The sequence below is a fragment of the Chinchilla lanigera genome, unplaced genomic scaffold, assembly GCF_000276665.1.
Source record: "Chinchilla lanigera isolate Chin_1 unplaced genomic scaffold, ChiLan1.0 scaffold00053, whole genome shotgun sequence".
NCBI classification, from domain to species: domain Eukaryota; kingdom Metazoa; phylum Chordata; class Mammalia; order Rodentia; family Chinchillidae; genus Chinchilla; species Chinchilla lanigera.
The window spans coordinates 3,326,764-3,341,543 of NW_004955454.1; the positions used below are offsets into that span (position 1 = coordinate 3,326,764).

General features: G+C 41.5%; 1 pseudogene; it reads left to right on the top strand.

Annotated features, from left to right (window-relative positions):
• The first annotated feature begins 5,844 nt into the window (after positions 1-5,844).
• Positions 5,845-7,185, top strand: LOC102025207 (annotated as a pseudogene).
• Positions 7,186-14,780: the final 7,595 nt, after the last annotated feature.

Consider the following 14,780-nt stretch of genomic DNA (forward strand, 5'->3'; position numbering starts at 1 on the left):
TGTAGCCCAGGCTGGTCTTGAACTTGCAACGATCCTCTTGCCTCAGTCTCCCGAGTGCTAGGATTACAGGCGTGCATGACCACACCCGACTCTTGTTTTTATTTTCTTAAGATGTTAAGCGTTTGTGCTTGCTGGAAATAAAACTGACAAAGGGCATCTACTCCTCTTCCTCTGAGAAGCATCGGAGAAATACTGCTCATAGGCAGTGCAAGTCTATGTGGTGACACTGAGCCATGTTCACTGGACAGCGTCTGGACAGTGTCTTAACTTCTAGAACTTGGTTTATTTTAAAATAGTATTCCTTATAGCTGCCAATCTTATTTACCTTTAAATATTTTCTGAAGATTAACCTCTTCAAAATACATTTATTCTCTCTCTCTCTCTCTCTCTCTTTCTCTCTCTCTCTCTCTCTCTGCTTGCTTTTGCTGTCTTCTGCTGCAGTGAACTATTGCCCTCTGCCATGTGCCACTCTGCCTTGGAGCTAGCTGATTATGGACTGAAACCTCTATAAACTGTGAGCTCAATAAACCTTTCCCTCTTTAAAAAAAATACATTTATTCAAACAAGGTAAAGATGGCTTTTCTTGAATTTTTAAAATTTTGTTTTTAAAAAGTATTTTCATTTGATGAAAACCACTATGAAGCAGCTCTGAGCAGGATTTCAAAAAGGAATCTGAGCAAAATTTAACATTAATCAATTGGCTTTCTATATTTACTAGTGAGTCTGTCCCAGGCCTATGCCCCTTGCTTGGGAGAGGGCAGTGGATTCATAGTAAGTGAACCTCTATGAATCACCGGTCCCAGCTGAGACTTGTAGTGGCCTGTGATGCCATGATGCCTCAAAGGGCAAGACAAGGCCACAGCTGAGGATGCCTGGCTCTGACCCTAATTATCTAGACAGAGACTGCAGCTGCAGGCATTTCACTCCTGCTATAGCTGTCAACCTGGAGATAAGACAATTCTCCTAATTGGCAAAATTTACTACTTGGAAAAGTCTTTGTACTGACTCCCAAGGTCCTGCTCAGTTTTCCGTGTTTGCCTCAGTATCCCTTTCCTTTGTTTGAAAACCAAATAAAACGGGCTGCCCAGAGAAGTTCTTTGGCCTCAACCCCAGAGAATCGTGAGTTCTGTTAGAGGGTTTGATCCTCATGGAGCTCTAAAATCATACCACTTGTCTCTTTTATCTAAGCCTTCTTCATCCACTTGTTTGGGAGACTGCATGCCTGATCAGTCTGTAATATTCATTCATTTCTCTTTTTAAAGCATTGAATCAGACTTACTTTTAATTAATTAACATAAAAGTTTTTGGCCAGGCTTTTTTATAATCTTTGTAAGTATGATTTCTGAAGAAAAGTAAATGTGTTCGTATGTTTGCCTCAAACTTGTAGACCAAATCAATTATTGTAAAAGAGCCAATGATCATGATGATAGTTTTAAATTCTGAGGTCACTGTATCATTCTAAAATTTGGACTAGGTATAATAAATCTACTCTGATATTAACGCTTTACTGTGCAGTTATTATTTTTCTTCTTGTTTCTTTTTAAATGGCACACTGAGCTGGGCATGGTAGCACACACCTATAATCCCAGCAGTCAGGAAGGTTAAGGCAGGAAGGTCATCACAAGTTCAAGGCCAGTCTAGGTTACATAGTGATTTCAACACCAGCCTGAACTACATAGTGAGACCCTGTCTCAGAAAACCAAAAAAAAAAAAAAAAAAAAAAAAGCAGATATGCAAGTAGAATATTACTGACAAACTTCCAGTAGTTTAACTACACATATTACTGACCTTCCAATGTGAATGAACATTATTATCATTCCCAGTTTAAATTTAGACTGATTGGTCAGATATGGTGGTACATACCTATAATACGAGCACTCAAGAGGCTGAGGTACGAGGATTGCCACAGGTTCAAGGCCAGTATGAGCTACAGAGTGAGTTCAAGGCCAACCTGAACTACAGAGTAAGACCCTGTCTCAAAAAAACCCAAATAAAATAAAATTAGACTGAGTGGTTGAACTTTTCCACTATCTCTTTCTAATTTTTCTCCTATTTGGAAACTACAGGCACTTGGGTTGGTTACCACCTGAACAGGTTTCTAGTTTACATTTTCCCAAACCATTCTCAAGATTGCCTGGTCTAGGGCCAGGGATATAATTCAGTGGCACAGCGCCTGCCTGGCAAGTGCAAGGTCCTGAGTTTGATTCCCTGTACAAAAAAAAAAGATTTCCTGATCTGTGTCTCCCCACTGCCCTGATGATTCCAGCCTTTCTCAGCATGTTCTCTTGTTCACATATGTGCTGTTAATGCCTGTCTCTTTAACTAACATAACCTTTGATGCTGTTTGAACTGTTGATTTTTCTGTTATTGGCTGAGATATCTGTATGTTTTGTCCTTAATGTAACCTTAAGTGGTAAAATATGGCCATGTGGATGGACATGGGACCAGGAGCCCTGCTAGTGTCTGCACTTGGTTCCCATCCTTTACCAGCTGCCCTGTGGCTTCAAGCAGGTTTGGGCAAGTCTGTTTGACTTCTGCCTGCCTCAGTTCTCTACGCTAAAGGACATGTTGACCTACCTCACAGGGTTGTTGTGAGGATTAATAAATGCTTTGGAGAAAAAAAGAAGAAAACAAAACTTGGAACCACAAAGACCTTAGAAATGGAATCACACAGAGGAAAGTTGATGTGAAGATATGGCAAGAAGGCATCCATATGCAAGCCGAGGAAAGAGACCAAACCTGCCAACACCTTAATCTCAGCCATCTAGACTCCAGAATTGTGAGAAATGAAATTTCTCTTGGTTAAGACACCCACCTATAGCACTTTTTTGTTTGGTTTGGTTTGGTTTGGTTTGGTTTGGTTTGGTTTGGTTTGGTTTTTTTCCAGTACCAGAAATTGAACTCATGACCTTGCGCTTGCCAGGCAGGCGCTGTGTCACTGAGCTAAATCCCAAGCCCCCTCACCTACAGCATTTTGTTACAGCAGCTACAGCTGAGATGTGGGGACATACAGTGTGATCTGTTTTAAGTAAGGCTTCTTTCACTCACCATGATGTTTCTGTGAGTCACTCATGTTGTTGTTTACTGTCACAAATTTGTTCCATTTTATAATTCGGTAAAATAAATGCCAATTTCTTAGCTTTTATATGGATGGACACTTGTGTTATTTCCCAAATTTGCCTATTTTAAATGGAGCTGCCATAAACTTTCAGAAATAAGTCTTCTGTGTATATGTGTTCATTTACCTTGGATATGGATGGGAATGAAGTTATGGGTCAGAATGGTGCTCTATATGTTTAGTTTTCTGAGTAAGTACATGATTATTTATTCAGAGTGCTTGTACCATTTCATAATATTCTCATAAAAAGCATCAAAGAGTCAGGCATGGTGACACATGCCTGTAATTCCAGCACTTGAGAGACTGAGGCAGGAGGATCACTGTGAACTTGAGGCCACCTGGGCTACACAGTGAGGCTCTGCCTCAAAAAAAAAAAAGGTATTAAAGATCTCCAGGTGTTCCACATCCCCAACATTTAGACTTGTGGACTTTGAATACTATCTGTCCTGACAGGTGTGTGGTAGTTTCTCACTGTGGTTTTGTTTTTTTATTTCCCTGATAATTAGTAATACTGTGCATTTTTAATGTGTTTCGTGAACATTCATGAATCTTCTATTTAAAAGGATTGTTCGTAAGCCAGGCGTGGTGGCGCACGCCTGTAACCCCAGCACTCGGGAGGCTGAGGCAGGAGGATCATTGTGAGTTTGAGGCCAGCCTGGGCTACAAAGTGAGCTCAAGATCAGTTTGAACTGCATAGTGAGACCCTGTCTCAAAAAAAAAAAAAAAAACCAAAAAGGATTGTTCCTAGACATGGTGGTGCATATCTGTCATCCCAACACTCTGAGAGGCTGAGGCAGAAAGATCACAAGTTTGAGCCCAGCCTGGCTAACTTAGCAAGACTCTATGTCAAAATAAAAAATTCAAAAGGGCTCAGGACTTTTTTCTTTGTCTTTTTGAGACAGAGTCTCACTATGCAGTTCAGGCTGGCCTTGAGCTCACTTTGTAGCCCAGGCTGGTCTCACATTTGCATTGATCTTCCTGCCTCAGCCTCCCGAGTGCTGGGATTACAGGCGTGTGCCACCATACCCAGCCCGGGATATATTTCAAAAAGGGCTTGAGATATAGTTTAGTGAGAAGGCCCTAGGTCAGATCCTCCTCACAAAAAAAAAGAAAACATTTGAAAACATCATACAGCATAACCACGCTGGCTTGCCATATGTAAATGAATAAATGTAACACAACACTGTTATGGTTCACTTCTAAAATGGTCCACAAAACCTTACATGTTTAGAAGGTGACTGGATTATGGGGGCACTGACATGCTGTTATAAGGCAGGGTCTTTTCAGAAGAGACAGGTCCCTGGAGATGTGACCTAGAAGGGTATCTTTCCCTTTCTGCTCCTGCCTTACTCTCGTCTCCTTTCTGCCTGTTATGCTACGAGTAGCCCACCTCTGCCATGCCTGTATGCAGTTCCATGCAGGAAACCAGCCTGCTATGGATGCCTAAACAGAGCAGAGAATGGAGATGAAAAGACACAGAGATAATTTTAAAAGAGGGGCCAGGAGGCTCTAGTGGACAAAGAGCCCTGAAGCATTTGATGCACCTCACTGTTATTTACTTAGACACAGGAGGAAGCGATTAGGGCAGCAGAAGATTCGTCTGCCTCCTCTTACCTATAGTATATCCTCAGGTTAACGACCAGATCTCAGCAGTGTTGACTCTTCTCTGGAACTTGCAATGTGCAAGCAAGCATGCATGTTGTCAAAGGAGAACACCTTGCTGTTTTTCTCCTTTGTGCTTGCAGAGAAAGTCAATTAGTCCTTGATCCTCATTATCTGGTCTCCTGCAATTCTGTCCTGCCTTGGAGCCAGCAATCTATGGACTAAAACCTCTACAAACTATAAGTCAAAACCAATCTCACCTTCCTTATATTCTGGGTGTCAGGTACTGTCTCAGTGAAGAGAACAGTGATTAAGACAACCACACAAATAGAATGAAGGATTAAAACCACATGTTCATCTCACTAGACAAAGAAAAAGTCTTTGACAAAATTTAACAGCATTTATGATAAAAAAAAAACAAACCCTGAAGAAAATAGGTCTAAAAGGATCATTCCTCAAATTGATAAAAACCATATATATCTAACCCATACTCAACCTCATACTGAATAGAAAAAAAGTAAACACTTTCCTCTAAAATCTCAACTCACTACTCCTGTTCAATGTAGGTCTTAAAACTTAACCAGGGCAATTAGGGAAGAAAAAAAAAAACAAGATACAAATACAAAAAGAAGAAATAAAATTACCCCTGTTTGCAATCAAAATGATCTTTAAATAGAAAACCCTAAAATCTCTACCAAAATACTCTTAGATATGATTTTTAAAAAGATTCAGCAAAGTGGCAGGATACAAAATTAGCACACAAAAATCAATAGCTTTCCTTTGTACCAATAATGAACCCATCAACAAAAAAACCATGAAAACAATTATACTCACAATAGCCCCAGAAATACAAATATCTAGGAATCAATCTAATAAAGAGGGTGAAAGAACTCTATAAGGAAAATTATAAGAACAGTGAAGAAAGAAATTGAATATATTAGAAAATGGAAAAAATCCTTTATTCATGGATTAGCAGAACTGATATTGCTAAAATGGCCATATTGCCAAAATCAATCCATAGATTCAGTGTGGTCCCTATTAAAATACCAATGACATTCTTCACAGAACTAGAAAAAACAATTCTGACCTGGCCATGATGTCAGCATCTACAGCCAAGCCCTAGGATGTTCCATCAGGTAGTTAAGATGGCAATGTTCCACTATCTCAAATACTTCCAGGACATCCTGGACTCCAGTGGGCCCCTCAAGCAAGGTCTACAGCTGTTGGCAGACTGCTGAGGACATGGCAGCCAGTCTTACAATCCAGTTATAATCTGTTTATGCCAACGAAGTGAAGTACAGCTTGCACAACTTGCAGAATTTTCTCAGCAATTCTGACTCCAGGTACTTCCATAAAGTTATGCCTGACCTCCACCCCCTCTTTTGTCTGTCTCTATCCATCTCAGCCTGGTCCAGAGCAACTGAAAGGGCACCGTGGAAAGTCTCTACTGCTCCTTCTACAGAATGTTCCTGCAAAACGCAAGTCAGAAGGATGCCATTCAAGCAGCTGCAGAATACCCAAACCATCCAGGACATTCTGTCCAACTTCAATCTTCACGCATTCCTGGGTAACAAGTATATGGCCCATCTCCAGGAAGACAGTTACAACTACCTGGTCTACTACCTACAAAGTGAAAATACTGCATTGTGCAAGCTCCTTATTTTATGTACTGTATTTACTTGGATGTGTAGCCAACTGGGGGAAAAGACTCCCAGCTCTCTGCCAGTGGCAGCTCCTCCCACAGTGAGAGCAGCAACCTGCAGCCCATAGAGGTGCCCAGTCCCATTCTGCAGAGCAAGACCACCCTGGAGGTCTTGTAGGAGACCATAAAGCTGTGAAGGGTGGGTCCCCTCCCTCAATACTCTCTGCTTCTATACCTTCTACAGCATGGAGCAGTTGCCAAACAATGCAGAAATCAGCCTGATAGAAAGCTGCTTGTTGCTGAATTTGGCACTTCCTGCATAAAACTCTGGAGTCTGTGGTGCGAGAAGTTGAAGTCAAAGTGTGACCATGTGGAAAGAGCACATATCCACCTGGCCTCTGATGCAATAGAGGAGGAGGAGGCCAGCAGGCACAGACATAAAGATCCTTCCAGGACACTGTGGACCAATGCAGAGCACACAGATCCTCGAAGAGAACTCAGGTTTTCTTTCTTGTTTTGAGGATATCTCCATCTGGTACTGGGATCTATAAAGTCTTACCAACACTATTCTTTTTTTTTGTAGGTACTGGGAATCGAACTCAGGACCTCGTATTTGCCTGGTGGGTGCTATGCCACTGAGCTATATGCTCGGCCCACCAGCACTGTTTTGTACCAAGGACATATCTGCCATTGTGGGAACTGGGCACCAGCCTGTACAGCCTGTACTTTGCCAGCAGGTCTCAACTCTACCACCAGGCTATTGTCCTTCCACTGTAGATGCTCAACGAGTATATACACAGGAAAACTGGCCAGTGTGGACTAACTCTACTTAGACATGGGGTTGACTAGCAAGACTGGCTGTGAATCACCTAGCAGGAAACTTGGTGAGGCTCTTCACAGGGCCAGAGGTTGAAGCTGTGGGACTTGGTCTCCGGTACCAGGAATCAAACTCACAACCTTGCGCTTGCCAGGCAGGGACTGTGCTGCTGAGCTAAATCCCCAGCCCCTCAGGACCCTTTTTAAAGAGCTGAAAGGCCATATGGACAGTATCACCAACCTTGCCTTCAACCTAGACAGCAGCCTGGTGGCCTGTGTCTCCATGGACAACTTGGATGGTTCCTCTAGCAATCTCATAGGATCTATATTGGACAGATAAGCAGCATCCAAAGCATGTAATTCACGGCCTGAAACCTGCTTCTGGTAACTGGAATCACACAGGAGAATCATGAACATTAGTTCTTACCTTGGTTGGATTGGGTTGGGCCATGGTGGGAGGCCTCTAGCTGCAGTATGGACATACTGAACAAATCCCTAACAGACTGTAAAAGAGTATCCCACCCCCATCAGGCTTAGTGTTGCCAGTCGTGGGCAGGGTAAGGGCATGGCTCAGTGGTCCCAGACTCTAGATGAGGACTGGGATGCCTTGGGATCAGTGGCATGTCCCCAGAGGATCCTCAGGACCCTGAGTGTCAGCACTTTCTCATCTGTGTCTTGTACTTCTCTCAGCTTGTTTGCTGAGAGTCATTACTCAGTAAGCTCCACAGCATCCCTGGAGCACCTCAGTTGGGCCACCCTCAGAAAGAGAAACTAGGGTATAACTGGGGAAGGGAGAGATGAACCTGGCAAGACTTTCCTTTTTCTGAATGTTTTAGTTACTTTTATTGTTGCTGAGACAAAATACTCAACACTTGCTGGGCATGGTGGTGCACACTTTTATCCCAGCACTTGCGGGGTTGAGGCAGAAGGATCACCATGAGTTCAAAACCAGCCTGGGCTACACAAGCAAGTTCAAGGCCAGCCTGCACAATGTAGCAAGACCTTGTCTCAAAAAACAAAAACAAAAATAATCAACACCCAAAGTTAAAGGAGGAAAGGTTTACTTGGCTCACAGTTTGTAGAGGTTTCAGTCCATAGTTGGTAGGTTTCAAGGCAGGATAGCATAGCAGAGGGGAATGAGAGAGGAAAAACAGTTCATGGCAGGCAGAAGGCAGCAAGAAACAAGTGATAAGCGATGAGTGGCAATAGCAGTTTCTTTCTGTCTCTTTATGTTGTCTAGGCAACTTGCCATGAGCAAGTAGCACTGACACCAAAACTATGTCAAACCAATCAGTGGGCTAATTTAGTAATCACACACCCTTAATCTCATTATCACACATTCTAGATCTAGCCATCTCTTAAAAAGCCCCACCTATGACCACATGAGGCTTTGGGGGGACATCTAAGACACAAGCCATAACACTGAATGACAGATAACGAAGATGTTTTATTATTGTTATTATTATTAAAAGGAGACACAGCACTGGCAGAGGGAAACAAATCTGCTTTTATTTCAGGTTTGACTCCTAGCACTGGTTGTGATTCTTGGAATTTTGTGCTTCACGGAATTCAGATATTTTTAGAGAATTCTTCACAGAATTCAGAGTGGCATGGTACACTGGGAAAGAGAGAAGTCTTGGGTGCAGACTGACCACAACAGAGGATTCGTTTTTGGAAATGGGTCTGTGGGTTAATTGAGAACACTGGGTATTTGCAGTGATGGTGGGAAACAAAGATTCCTTTTTAGCTGTACTTTATTAATAACTCTGTCCCTATCCTGAGGTGCACCTACCTGTAGGGTGTTTGCCTGGCATGCATGGGGTACTAGGTTCAATCCTCAGTAACACACACACACACACACACACACACACACACACACACACACAGGGGATTATGAGAAAGAATAGTTTGGAGTAAGCCACAAGATCATATCAGAAAACACTGGGTTTCTGAGTGACTGTTGGTCAGAGCTCTCTCCTCCAGTGAACACATCCTGAAGGAGTTCTGAGAGCACATATATATTATCAAACTGTCAAGGATAAAGCAGGCTGTAGTGTGTAGGAAAAAGATTAAATATTTCAGTTTTCTGAAAAAAAATATTTTATATATTGTTTTCTATTATTTTGTCTGCTTTTTGGTACCAGGAATCGAACTCGAGACCTTGCTTGCACTGCTGAGCTATATCCCCAGCTATTGTTTTCTATTAAAATTTATTTAATTTTTAAAAATCCTAAAGTTCACATGGATGGAAGGACAAAAGATCCTGAATAGGCCAGGCATGGTGGCACACTCCTGTAATTCCAGCACTTGGGAGGCTGAGACAGGAGGATCGCTGTGAGTTTGAGGCCAGCTTGGGCTACAAAGTGTGTTCAAGGTCAGCCTTAACTGCATAGTGAAACCCTGTCTCAAAAAGACAAAAAAAATCCAGAATAATCAAAGCAATCCTGAGATAACAGAGCAACATGGTAGGAAAATTTTTATTTCAAGTTATTTCCAACTTCATTTCAAGTTTTAATAAAGAGGAAAACAGAAAGTTAAGTTTTTATTTCTGAGGTCTTTTGCCAACCCGCAACTAGCTACTCCCCTGAGCAGATATGTTTTCTAACACCAAGTGCATATTTCCCTTATCTAACTGACCCCATCTTGAACCCATATGTTAGTTACCTCAGCCAAGTGTTTCCTGTAATTCTCAGTTACCCAGAGTTTGAACTTGCCTATAAGATATAATTATCCCTTAGGCCAATCAATAATAAGGAGATGGGGGCTGGGGATTTAGCTCAGTGGCAAAGCGCCTGCCTGGCAAGCGCAAGGTCGTGAGTTCGATTCCTGGTACCAGAAGAAAAACAAAAAACAAAAAAAAAAAAATAAGGAAATGATGTAACCAGTGAATAACCACCAAATACTCTGCTTCTATACTTCCCTGTTGCAAACCCCATATAAGCCCTAGAATACAGAGATTAAGCTTGACACCTTGGGAATGAATACCAATTAGGTCTGCTGACATTAATAAATCTGCCTCCAAACGCTGGGTGCCACTTTGATGTTTCCATTTACCACTGCAATACTACAAAGCCACAGTAACAAAAACATGATACTGGAACAGAAACAGACATGTAGACCAATGGAATAGAACAGAACACAGAAACCCATACACCTACAATCATCTGATTTATTTTATTTTATTTGTTGTTCTTTGAGACAGGACCTCTCTATGTGATTCAGGATGGCCTTGATCTCACTATGTAGCCTTGGCTGGCCTCAAACTCGTGGTGATCCTCCTGCCTCAGCCTCCCGAGTGCTGGGATTATAGACATGTGCCACCACACCTGGAAACCATATGATTCTTAACAAAGGGGCCAAAACAGAAGAAGAAAAAGATAACCTATTTAACAAATGGTACTGGCAAAACTGGCTATCTACCTGCAGAAGATTGATCAAATCAATATGGACTGAGACCTACATATAAGATTTGAAACTGCTAGAAGAAGACATAGGGGAAGCTGGGCATGGTGGTGTACACCTTTAACCCCAGCACTCAGAAAGCTGAGGCAGGAGGCTCACTGTATATTGAAGGCCAATTTGAGCCTGACATTCATAGTGAGTTCAAGGACAGTGTGACATGCATAGTAAGACACTGTCTTGAAAAAACAAAAAAAAAAAAGGAGAAAAAGAAAAGAAAAAACAAACAAAAAATAGAGAAAACACTTGAAACCAGAGACATAGGCAAAGACATCCTCCATAGCACAGGCAATAATGTCAAGAATCAACAAGTGGAGCCACATCAAATTTAAATCTTCTGCACAGCAAAGGAAACAACAGAGTGAAAAGACAAACAATAGACTAGGACAAAATCTTTGCTAGCTACTCTTTTGATATAAGATTAATATTTAAAATACATAAAAACTCAAAAAATTTAACTCCAGAAAAACTAAAAAGCCCAACTAATGAGTGGGAAAATGAATTGAAAAGCCATTTCTCAAAGAAGTAGTACAAATGGCCAGTAAGTACATGAAAAAAATGTTAAACATCTTTACTGATTAATGAAATGTAAATCAAAACTACCCTGAGATTCTATCTCAGCCTTATTAAAACAACCATTATCAAAAAGTCAAAAAACAGGTGCTGGAAAGGATGTGGGAAAAAGAAACCCTCTTACACTGTTGATGGGAATGTAAACTAGTACAACCATTATGGAGAGATTCCTCAAAAAACAAATTATGCAATTTGATCCAGCTATTCCACTCTTTGGTATACCATCAAAAGGATTAAAGATAGAATAATATAATGATTTGTATATTGTGGGGAAAGGACTGTGATTGCTAATGGATGGGTTACTGATGGTCGGCTTATGATCCCCAGCTGAACTGAGTGCACATGGTGCTGGGTGTGGGAGGCTCGCCCGAGGATGGTTACCATCAGCTGAGAGGCAGAAATGGAAAGGGTTAATGAATTTCTCCTGTTGGTCTTAGTTACGTTCTTGGTTCTAATAAAAGGCAGTTGAGATGAGTGATCGGGGTGGCAGTCCAAGAGACTGTAAACCCCCTGATCCCAAACTTCTAGCTTTCTTGTTTTTCTTGTCTCTTCTACTTTCCTTTTGTTCATCTGCAGACACCTTGTTCCCAGGACCTGTCACTACAGTTAATACCAACAGTATATATACATATTTATAGCTGTACAATTCACAGTAGCTGTAATATGAAAGCAGCCTAGATGCCCATCTAGAGATAAATGGATAAAGAAAATGTGGTGTATATACACAATGAAGTATTATTCCACCATAAATAATAATGAAATCATGTCATTTCATAAAACAAGTTTAAGGCTGGGTATCATGGCACATGCCTGTAATCCTAGCTCTCAAGAGGCTGAAGCAGGAGAACCACTGCAAGTTTGAGGTTAACCTGGGCTACAAAGTGAGTTCAAGGCCAGCCTGAACTGCACAGTGAAACCCTGTCTCAAAAAAGGAATCAATCAATCAATCAATCAAACAAATTTTTTTTTAAAAAATCATGTCATTTGCAGGAAAATGGATGGAACTAGGGACATTATGTTAAGTGAAATAAACCAGTCTTTAAAAGTTGAATATTGCATGTTTTCTCTCATATAAGCAATTTATAAATAAGTGAATAAATGAGATGACAGAAAGCTAGAAGGTAGACTTTTAGAAATCAGAAAAGGGGGTCATGTGTAGGAGGCAGGAAAGGGAGAGGGTATAACAGAAATAAAAATTATCAAAATGTATTATATGCATTTATCAATATGCCAAGATGAACCTCATTATTCTGTACTGCTAACATACACTGACTTAAAAAGCTGCTGAAGTACCTGATGGGCTGGCAGCTGACACCTGGATAACTGTCCAAGTGCCATACTGTACTTGACTTCTTGAGTAACTGTGGACATCGCTGGCTTTCCCATAGCTAGGTCACCCAGTACCAAGGACTCCTATGTAAAAATTTTTGTCTGATTCTTGTGGTGGTAAAACCACTCAATCCTGCCACATACCTGCCTACTGAGCTGGGCCCTCCAGACCATGACTGCCTGGCACCAACTAATAAGCTGTTCTTGAGCTGACCAGACTTAAAGATGGACCCCCAACAGATGCTGAGTACACCCTGTTTATGGATGGAAGTAGCTTTGTTAGGAATGGAGTCTTACTGGATATGCTGTGATCACCTTGGACAAAGTTATTTTAGCTGAAGCTCTCCCGAAAGGATAGTCTGCACAATGAACTGAACTATGGGCCTTCATACAGACCCTCACTTGGTCAACATCTACACAGTCTCTATATATGCCTTGCTACAGTTCATGTTCATGGAATGATATATGTAGAGAGAGGATTACTCACAGCAGAAGAAAAAAATCATTAGAAACAAAGAGGAAGAAACAAACCTTGAAATTCTAATAGACAGTCCTCCTGACACTGTGATGGGAATAAAAAAATCAATTCCTTGCATACACAAAGAAAAAAGATGACTGGCAAAACAAGAGCAAGCCGCTAAGGGACCCAGCCCCTGGTAGACATTTCCAGATAGACAAACTGTCATCCTACAAAAGATGGCTTATGCCTGTGTTAAAAAAAAAAAAAAAAAAAACCAGCACAGTCTAACCCATGGAGGAAAAACAGCTATGGAAGAGCTCCAAGGCTGCTACTATTACATCCCATACCTGACCAGCATCTGCTCCACTGTCTGCCAGTGGAAAAAAAATTTTTTTATCTTTTTGAGACAGGGTCTCGCTATGCGGTTCAGGCTGGCCTTGAGTTCACTTTGTAGCCCAGGCTGGTCTCGAACTCTCAATGATCCTCCTGCTTCAGCCTCCCAAATGCTGGGATTACAGGCATGCGCCACCACACCTGGCAGTGATGCTGAACTTGTGCTCAAAATAATCTAATTCAGAGGCCTGTATCATCTTTTGAGAATACACAAATAGATGCCACAGAAGTCAAACCAGGTGAAGGATACAGCTATCTTCTGGTCCTAGTCTTATACTTTCTCTGGTTGGGTAGAAGCCTTCCTCACTAGAACAGAAAAATCCTCCCAAGGTCAGTTGAGCACTCCTTTGAGAATTATTCCCAGATATGGACTCCCTTTGTACATAGGAAGTGATAATGTCTAAGCCTTTGTGGCAGAAATAATTCAAAACCTCACTAAACTGCTCCAAATAAAATGCAACTCACATACTGCATATCAGCCTCAGAGCTCTGAAAAGATAAAATGGATCAACTGGACTTTAAAGACAACCCTAACCAACTTCTGTCATGAAACCAAAGCCCCATGGACTGACCTTCTTCCTATGGCCCTTTGTGTTAGATGCTCACATGGGCCCACTAGATTCATCCCCTATGAAGTATTTTACTGGCAGCCACCTCCTATGATTAAAAACTTTAGGAGAGACTTAAAACAACTAGGTGATTCAACCCTAACTTGCCAGCTCCAACAACCAGGAAAAGTGTTAGCCTACATACATAAAACAGCCTCAGAAAGGGTCCCCATCCCTACTGACACCTCTACACTATTCTCACCTGGAGACAGTTTGGGTTAAGGACTTGAAAAAAGAACCTCTCCAGGTGACATGGAGGGGATCATATATGATAATCCTAACCATCCCACAGTTGTTACAGTTGCAGAGATCCAGCCTTGGATACATCACATCTGCATCAAGAGAGTCCATCCTGATATCATTAAGGATTTGGAGGCATCACCTGATCCACACAACCCCATAGGGACCATCCTCCATAGCCAGAGAACTCCAAGCCCTGCTCCTGTCACATGCAGAAGCCAACAGGTGTATGCATGGCCAAAGCCTGAGGACACTGACCTTAAGAGTGTTTTATTGGCTGCCTTTCCTTCTTCCTAGGACTCCTTAAAACTCTAAAATTTGCTATTTGCTGTAGGACTCTAGACTGTCACATCTACTGACTGAAAAACTAGAAAATGCATATTTTTATTGCTATGCTTATTGTTAGTCTTGGGATTGGTTACCCTCAGTTCTTTCCAGAGACAATAGCAAAACACCTAACTCAGAATGTTACCACCACTGACAAATCTATAACTCTTAAATTTGATGCTTACCTTATACTCCCATGTGGAGGCCTAATTA